This window comes from Barbus barbus (genome assembly GCF_936440315.1).
Source record: "Barbus barbus genome assembly, chromosome: 6".
Classification (NCBI taxonomy): Eukaryota; Metazoa; Chordata; class Actinopteri; order Cypriniformes; family Cyprinidae; genus Barbus; species Barbus barbus.
In genome coordinates this window covers 29,855,588-29,864,806 of record NC_136734.1, presented here as the reverse complement: position 1 = coordinate 29,864,806, position 9,219 = coordinate 29,855,588, and the positions used below count along the sequence as shown (strand labels likewise).

Sequence of the window (9,219 nt, the reverse complement as noted above, 5' to 3'; positions counted from 1 at the left end):
CCTTTCATTTTGATGATTATAACTGACAACTAATGAAAGTCCCAAATTCAGTATCTCAGAAAATTAGAATATTGTGAAAATGTTCAATATTGAAGACCCCTGGTGCCACACTCTAATCAGCTAATTAACTCAAAAAAGCTGCAAAAGCCTTTAAATGGTCTCTCAGTCTAGTTCTGTAGACTACACAATCATGGGGAAGACTGCTGACTTGACAGTTGTCCAAAAGACGACCATTGACACCTTGCACAAGGAGGGCAAGACACAAAAGGTCATTTCTAAAGAGGCTGGCTGTTCACAGAGCTCTGTGTCCAAGCACATTAATAGAGAGGCTAAGGGAAGGACAAGATGTGGTAGAAAAAACGTGTACAAGCAATAGGGATTAGGGATGCAACGATTATAGATTTTGCTGGTACGATTATTGTCTGATGAATAATCACGGTTTTACGATTATGACGATTATTAGGCATTTATTCATTTCCCAACATTAATAATGTATAAAATCACATGAACACTCTTTAGATGTTAAAGTGTTATTTATTGCTGGATTTTGAAACAGAAATAACACAGTAACCAACAATACAGCACAAAATAATAATAAACAACAAACAAACAAAAGTCCATCTCTCCCATTAGAATTAAAAAAGGTGACCGCTGCTCTGTAAACATCCATGACAGTATTTATCTTTTGAAAATAATGAACGAAAGAACAATAGGTAGGTCCCATTTGTTACCATTATTTAAAGCAGGTTAACATTAACTAAAAATGTGCAATAGATAATTGTTGCAGTAGTTAATATTCTTTGTTAATGTTGATTAATAAAAAATGTTAGTTAATGTTAGCTCCATTGAATTATATTAAGACAACTTTTGATTTTATGATGTATTATTAAAAGTTTAAATTAAGATAGCATTATTAATAAATCTAAATTCTCTATTATAGATCAGTGGATGGGCCATGTTTTAGCTTAGAAAAAATGTTTGAAAATAAATAGCTCATTAAGTCTTTAAGTAAGAGTTATTTGATGCTATTGTGAAGACTAAAGCGAATATAAATATCTAAATGACTGCGAGTGTGAAACATTATTTACACAGTTTTAGGAAAGTAGCGCAGCTGATTTGTTTACTGGGTTACCGGGGTAACGGCAGCGCCCTCTAGTGGCGAATGTGCGTCATTCAGCGCGTTTTCACTTTAACTCGCTCCGCTTTTCTTCTCATCTGTGCTCATTTAAATTAAACCGTAGCCTTTTTAAAGTTCTAAAGTAATCATATGAGGCTGCATCACAATTTTTCCATAAATAAACAGAATAAATTAATACGTTTGTTATAGGCTACTGTATAAGTTAGGCTGTTTTGTATTTTGTTTTGTATTCGCACTTGTGCTCCTAAATACATTTTCCAGTTCGCACACATCTATTTTTAGTCGCAAATGCGAGTGAAATGCTCGCACTGTCGAGCCCTGCACACTACTATCGACAGGCATTTCTTTGGTGGAAATAAAGCTTCGCTGTTTAGTCCCTCTGTCATTAATCTAATGCGTGTAGTAGCCTTCGTGTCTCTGATAAGCACGTAATTTGATGCTGGTGCACCACTAGTGTGACTGTTTTCATTTTGCACAAGCTGCAACAGGTCAGCTCCGTGCAACAGAAACACTCGGTTTTGTGGAACCTTTACGATTAATTAACCGTGACGTTTTAAAGCGCGGCTAATCGCGGAACCGGTTAATCGCTGCATCCCTAATAGGGATAACCGCACCCTGGAGAGGATTGTGAAACAAACCCCATTCAAAAATGTGGGGGAGATTCACAAAGAGTGGACTGCAGCTGGAGTCAGTGCTTCAAGAACCACCACGCACAGACGTATGCAAGACATGGGTTTCAGCTGTCGCATTCCTTGTGTCACCAGGAAGTTTTAGAGCACTTCATGCTTCCTGCTGCTGACCAACTTTATGGAGATGCAGATTCCATTTTCCAACAGGACTTGGCATCTGCACACACGGCCAAAGCTACCAGTACCTGGTTTAAGGACCATGGTCTCCCTGTTCTTGATTGGCCAGCAAACTCGCCTGACCTTAACCCCATAGAAAACATATGGGGTATTGTGAAGAGGAAGATGCAATACGCCAGATCCAACAATTCAGAAGAGCTGAAGGCCACTATCAGAGCAACATGGGCTCTCATAACACCTGACTGATCGACTCCATGCCACGCCGCATTGCTGCAGTAATCCAGGCCAAAGGAGCCTCAATTAAATATTGAGTGCTGTACATGCTCATACTTTTCATGTTCATACTTTTCAGTTGGCCAACATTTCTAAAAATCATTTTTTTTTTGCATTGGTCTTAATTGATATTCTAATTTTCTGGATTTGATACTGGATTTGGGACTTTCATTAGTTGTCAGTTATAATCGTAAAAATGAAAGGAAATAAACATTTGAAATATATCAGGCTGTGTGTAATGAATGAATCTAATATACAAGTTTCACTTTTTGAATGGTATTACTGAAATAAATCAACTTTTTCATGATATTCTAATTTTATAACCAGCACCTGTATGTAACTAGCATCTTTAAATATTTTTTATATTTCTTCAGGGTTTTTAATTTGCTTGGATTGTTTGTTTGCGCAACATTTATTTGGATTGTAGTAGTTCTTACCCTGATTAGCATCATAAAGTATGCAGTTGTGCACCTTTTGTCTTTTGTCTAGAGATTTTTTTTGCTTTCAATCAATGTTTGTAATGTGATTCAAATTGTTGCTGGCTGGTTTGGTTCATGACTTATAACTCTTTATAATGAATAGGAAAAAGTTATCTGAAACCCAGTCTTCTAAAAGAAGGGGAAGGGCACTATATAAAGATATAGAAGAAATGCAAATCCCATGGCTATTTTACATAGTCACTACAAGGTGTGTCTGGAATGAGTAACCCTGAGGTAGTGAATGATAATACTAGAAAGAGCTTTAAAAGTTGTCAATGGATTTTCTGACTGAAAGCAGATGTTGATAGGTAACCAGTGAAACTGGCAGAGTTTGGGTGTGATGTGCTGCAGACATTTCACTTAAAGTCAGTTAAGTTAAGAAAGATCCATGTTCAGCCCACAATAAGACACACCATCCACAGATGTTGGAAAAGTAGGCAGGAGGTCAAAACAGTTTAGAATAATGACAAATTGCAAGATGAATGCAATGCATCACAACTGATTATTTTACACTGTTATTATTTTATTGTACAGGCTTTCATACAAACAGCCCAGTGTAGTTGGGTAAGAACATACCCTTATTTAACCTTTTTATATTATTTATTAATTATGTTTTAATGCTACTTTGCATTTAATGCACATGTATGTTTATTTGCTCATTTAAAACAGCCTCGATGGCAAAGTTATTGCCGTGATGCCATGGTTAGCCCCAGTTGTATGGGAAGGAACTCTTGATTCATTCCTGATTGATTCAATCTACAAACAACAAAACATCACCATTGCAACAGTCTTCGTTCTTGGAAAGTGAGTTGTTTTCTATCTCTTCCTCTGATCTTCATCGGCTTTGAATTTAATTTTAGCATTTATTTGTAAGAGTCAGACAATTAACAAACATGACCGACATAGAACACATTTTCTGTTTATTTTACTGTTGTTTTGTTTCCCGTGACATACAGTGAGAGGAAAATTAGTCTATTTTTTTTCTGGCCATCTCCTTGGTTTTACCAGTTTCTCCACTAAGCCTGCATACCAACCTGTTTATCTAGTGTAGTGACAGCTTGGAGTTTAGCTCCACCTTGACACACCTGAACCAGCTCATCAAGATCATCAGGATCACAAGAAAGTCGGGGTGTATTCCGCTTTGCGAAAAAATAAAATTCATACAAAAAATAAATAAATAAGTCAGCACCATAGCAGATTCATAGGGTGATCAACGGCTCAGGGCGATCCATTAAAACTGATTAAAAAATATTACACAGTCTTAAGCCCTATTCGCACGGGATTAGTATTACCTGAGGTAATTTCTCAGGGCCTTTTTACAGAAGGTAAAAGTTGCCGTAATCTTTACTAACATTGTCTGTAATGATTACTGAGATGGCGCATTCGGACAGGACTAAAAGAACTGAGAAGCTCTGGTAATAATTACTTTACCCCACCTCTCCATGTAAAACTAATCCCGTCCAAATAGGGCTTTAGTGTTCTGAGTTTCTTAGTTTTGTTAGTCAGACTTCTAATTTGCGTATGTTATGTTTCTAGTTGTTCCCTCGTCTGGGTGCGGTTTCCTGTGATGTTTCCTGTGTTGTTTCCTTGTATTCTTTTGACAGTATTGTTAATAAATAAATGCTTTAGGATCCTAGGCTGGGGGGGTTTCCAGAAAGCAGAGTATGTTGCATAAGTAAACAAATACCCTCAACGACTGAAGTAACTTTGAAGGTAAGTAGCCTTAGCAACTTACTCTCTGAACAAACCTACTTTTAAATATTTAGCATTAAAAAATATTATTGCTCACAATAATAAAAGCATTTTAAAGATTAAAAAAGATTGCACAACCCCCCAGTACGCCTGATATGATAAGCATTAAAAAAAGTGGTGATGTTTTGGGAACTGATGACCATGAGCAAGAATTGATGATAACTAATGATAAGTTAACCTTGCTTTCATGAATATCCTGCTTTTCCTCATGTCTCATGTTCCCCATCCTGATATTACAAAAGGTAGGTGTGTTCGACCTAAACTCTGCAAGAAAGTGGCCCTTCAGGAGCAGAATTTGACACAGCTGATGTAATGTTTTGTATGGTCTCAAATGTACAGCATACTGAAGTTTGCCTTACAGCCTCCTTATGGTGAATACATTACCAAAAGGGGAAAAAAACTAAAGTTTTTTCCATTTAATTCATTACTTTACATTTCAGCCCCTCTTTTTTCACCAGATACACACAGTTTCTTAAAGATTTCCTGGAGTCTGCAGAGAAGAATTACTTTGTTGGATTTCGTGTGCATTATTGCATGTTCTTCCAGAACCGGTTCCTGAAGTGACACTGGGTGAAGGTCGTCAACTGACGGTGTTGAAAGTGGCTAGTTCTAACAGATGGCAGGAGATCACTTTGCGCAGGATGGAAAAGCTGGAGAAACTGATCAAAAGTCGATTGGTCAATGAAGCCGCCTATGTTTTCAGTCTTGATGTGGACACAAAGTTCTACGGGCAATGGGGGGCAGAGTCTTTGGGTCGTCTTATAGGTTTGATACATCCTGGTTACTATCAAACACCACGTGAACAGTTCCCATATGAGCGCAGGCCCGTTGCTGTTGCTGACGGTGATTATTATTATGGAGGAGCTGTGATCGGTGGCTTAGTGAAAGATGTACATGAGGTTGCTAAAACCTGCCAGAAGCAGCTGGACATTTTGCAGCTAAATCCATTGAGGCGGCATGGCAGGAGGAGTCTCATTTGAACAAGTACTTCCTGTATAACAAACCCAGCAAGGTGCTCTCACCAGAATACCTGTGGCAGGACTTCAAACCTCACACAAAGTCAAAATCATTCGCTTTTCTCAAGTTATTAAAAACTATGTGGCAGTTCGTCCAAACCCATAATAGCTGTTAACTGAAACATGCATATTTAAGCACTTTATATGTAATTGGTATGAAAGTAATACTATAATTAGTTGCTCAAGTCTATATTTACTTTTAATATTTAATATCCTCGCTCGAACTACATCAAGCAAGGCATCTATAATGCAGACAGACATAAAATTCAAATAAAACCATATGGCTCATGAGTCTCGCTGTGAGTTGGTGGTTTTTCAACACTGTGCATGTATGAAGATATTTGATTCCTTTTATTCAAAGTATGTGTTACAGAAGTAGGACACAGACTGAGTGATGTAATGTGAACGGGTTTTATTGACAGACTTGAGGTGGTGGAATGAATCAGGTAAGTGATGATACAAGGATTTTTCAGTGTTCAGGATGGATGGTAACTTGAATATCTTTTTCCAAACAGGAGACACAGAACAGGAGTAACTGCACACCTCACCAACACAGTGGATCAGGACGAGACTCGGGAGCTGACACACTTGGGATGGACCACAGCAGGTACGTAAACAAGACGGTAAGTATCACGCATAGCGATATGATAGCTATAGTAATCCTCTTCGTAGGAACGAGACCGGAGACTGGAGTGTTGTGAGGTGTGAGTATTTGTGGATGATTGCCATTGATGACGTGCAGGTGCAGGTGATTAGAATTCAGGTGAGGGATTGCACTGTGATTGACTGGTGATTGAGCCTGGCCAATCTGTGACAGTATGATAGCGTTGTAAATATAAAAAACAAGGTCACAGTATTTAACTTGTTTATTATCTAGTTGAACTTTAATTGAATTTACATGACATTTCCAAAAGATCAATAAAATGTTATTGCATTACATAAAATGTTTTTCAAATGACAAAAAAACGGATCAGCTGTTCTAGCATTGGGAAGGCCAGTATTTAATGAGAGAAATAGTGAGTTTAAACACATACCCCCGGTTTCACAGACGAGGCTTAAACCTAGTCCCAGACTAAAGTATAAATCTGAGCTGTTTTAACTGAAAGAAACTTGCACCGACTGCTCTTAAAATATATCAGTCCCTTTGTTTTGTCACGAGATGCACACCAGTAATGTTTTTTCTAAGGCATGTTAATAAAAATTACTTAAATTTCCTAATTGAACAATGGCCTAATCCTGGTTTAGTCTAAGCCCTGTCTGTGAAACCGGGCCATAAAGTTTAAACTATATTTGCTTAAAACATACCAGAACAAGTTATAAAACATTATTTTAGCTAATAATTCATTTAGTCGTGACTTTATACATTTAGTGCTTTAACTTATCTGGTCTTATTTGTTCCTTCCAGTGCTTCATATTTATTCCCAGACAGGGAGTGTTTCTATGTCAGTGTTGTTGTGTGTTGGCTCATGGGGGATTTACACCTGACACTCTCTAAAGGTGCTCTGAGACAATTTCCATAGCACTAAATGAAAAGCAAAGCAAATAAAGCATGTACACCAATTAATGAGACATGATGAAATTAAATTCTGCTATTTGGGTTTAGAGTAACGTTTGGCCATGAAATGCCACGTGATGGTGGTATTCCTCTCAATGATATCCCATCACTGATGGCCTGATTCTTTTACAAGTTGTGGTGATCCAATAGATGGTCATTTTGGGATTTTGTCATCTTAAAGGACATATCTCAAAAACTTAACTTTGAACTTACTATTTGTAATTTAGATTTGCACAATATTTAAATGCACCCAGAAAACACAAAGTTGGTTTCAAAGCATATAAACACAGAAAGAGAACATAAAATACTATATTTGTCACCTATTCATGGCACTGGTTGGAGATTAATGGTATCAACTGTCACTGACGTTGAGGTGTCTTGTTCAGATATGCTTTTACAGTTCAAGTGAATACTTTATCTGAGCAGGAATCTATCAGTTACCACATAGATGGTTTTCATGGAGTGGTTAGACTAGTCTTACGTCATAGTGGGGGGGGGGGGGGGGGGGTGCGTCTCCATGTAGGTTGGTCTTATCTGAATACAGAAACAGTAATTAGCCCTTGGCTAACTGCTAGCTGGTCAAAATAATCCTAGCTGGTTCAGACTAGTTGGCATGAAATAAATATTCTATGTAATAATCTATTTTTTAAATCCATGTTATAGATCTAATTGTGAGCAATTCATATGTGTATATGTCTGTTTTGTTCTTTCTCTTTCTTTCTTTCTTTTTTTTTTTGCGTAATCAAAAAAGCATAACCAGACATTCAGGTGAAAATGACAGACTACTCAATTCATTTGCTCCACTTGCAGCGTTAATCTGGCGGCCTTTATTTCCTCTTGTATGTATTATATTTTATGTATATATATACGTACGCGTTCTTGATGACTTGAATTGGCTGAGAGAGCTCAGTTTTTTTTGAAAATAGGCTCATTTCACAACTCCCCTAGAGTTAAACAGTTGAGTTTTACCGTTTTTGAATCCATTCAGGTGATCTCCGGGTCTGGCGGTAGCACTTAGCTTAGCATAGATCATTGAATTGGATTAGACCATTAGCATCTCGCTCAAAAATGACCAAAGAGTTTTGATAATTTTTCTATTTAAAGCTTGACTCTTAGTTACATCTTTTCATTTTCCATCGGTATACGAAGACCGATGGAAAATGAAAAGTTGCGATTTTCTAGGCCGATATGGCTAGGAACTATACTCTCATTCCGGCGTAATAATCAAGGAACTTTGCTGCTGTACCATGGGTGCAGCAGACGCAATGATATTACACAGCCCCTGAAAGTAGAACCTAGCTAGGTTAACTAGTTATGATATAGTTGGGTTCTACTTTCAGGCGCTGCGTGATATCATTGCGCCTGCTGCATGGCGGATGAGGGCGTTGGCTTTTAGCCAATCAGCGTACACTTACATCACAGTTCCTAGTTTCCGCGGTGCCAAAGGGCCTAAAGTTACTGTAAGTAAACATTCATTAAACGACCTACAGTAAAATCGAGCAATAAAAGCAATTCATCCGTACACCTTCATATCCTCCTGAGAACCCCCCCCCCCCCACAAAAAAGCTTTGTGAATTTAGCATTTTTTCATGTCATTACCAGTGTTGGGAGTAACGGCGTTTAAGTATAACGGCGTTACTAACGACGTTATTTTTTCATTAACGGAGTAATCTAATTAATTACTTTTCCCATCGTTGCAACGCCGTTATCGTTACTGAGAATGTAAAGTGGCGCGTTACTACAATTTGGTTGAATAAAGCGCGAGGAGGTGTCAGGCTTTGGCTACACATCAGCTGCCTGGAGAGAGCAGTGGTGGGGATGATGACGCCGTTGCAAATGCGATGATGATTGGCTAGGTGGGCGGATGCCCTGCTCACGCTCTCTCATTGCACGCTCTTACTACCACTAAACACACAAAGACCGCGACAATGGCGACAAGCCAGGGAAATTCAAAGGTAGCGTTTTCTAACTGGAAGTACCGGCACTACTTCTCACTCATGGAAATTAAAGGCAAGAATGTGTATGTAACATGCACGCTATGCCCAGGGAAAAAAACGTTATCCACGTCTGCATCAAGTAACTCAAATCTAATGAAGCACCTTACATCAACCCATGCGAATATGACACTTGTTGCTGCTGCAGCTGCTAACCCAAGTCCAAATGTAGAATATTATTATTATTAAATGTAGAATGTGGGAAT

At 38.2% G+C, this 9,219-nt stretch overlaps 1 pseudogene across 1 annotated transcript; it reads left to right on the top strand.

The window, feature by feature from the left end:
* The first annotated feature begins 3,390 nt into the window (after window positions 1–3,390).
* Window positions 3,391–5,570, top strand: LOC306870760 (globoside alpha-1,3-N-acetylgalactosaminyltransferase 1-like; annotated as a pseudogene). Its single transcript has 2 exons — window positions 3,391–3,500; window positions 4,907–5,570. The product of its transcript is annotated as a globoside alpha-1,3-N-acetylgalactosaminyltransferase 1-like (transcript).
* The last annotated feature ends 3,649 nt before the right edge of the window (window positions 5,571–9,219 follow it).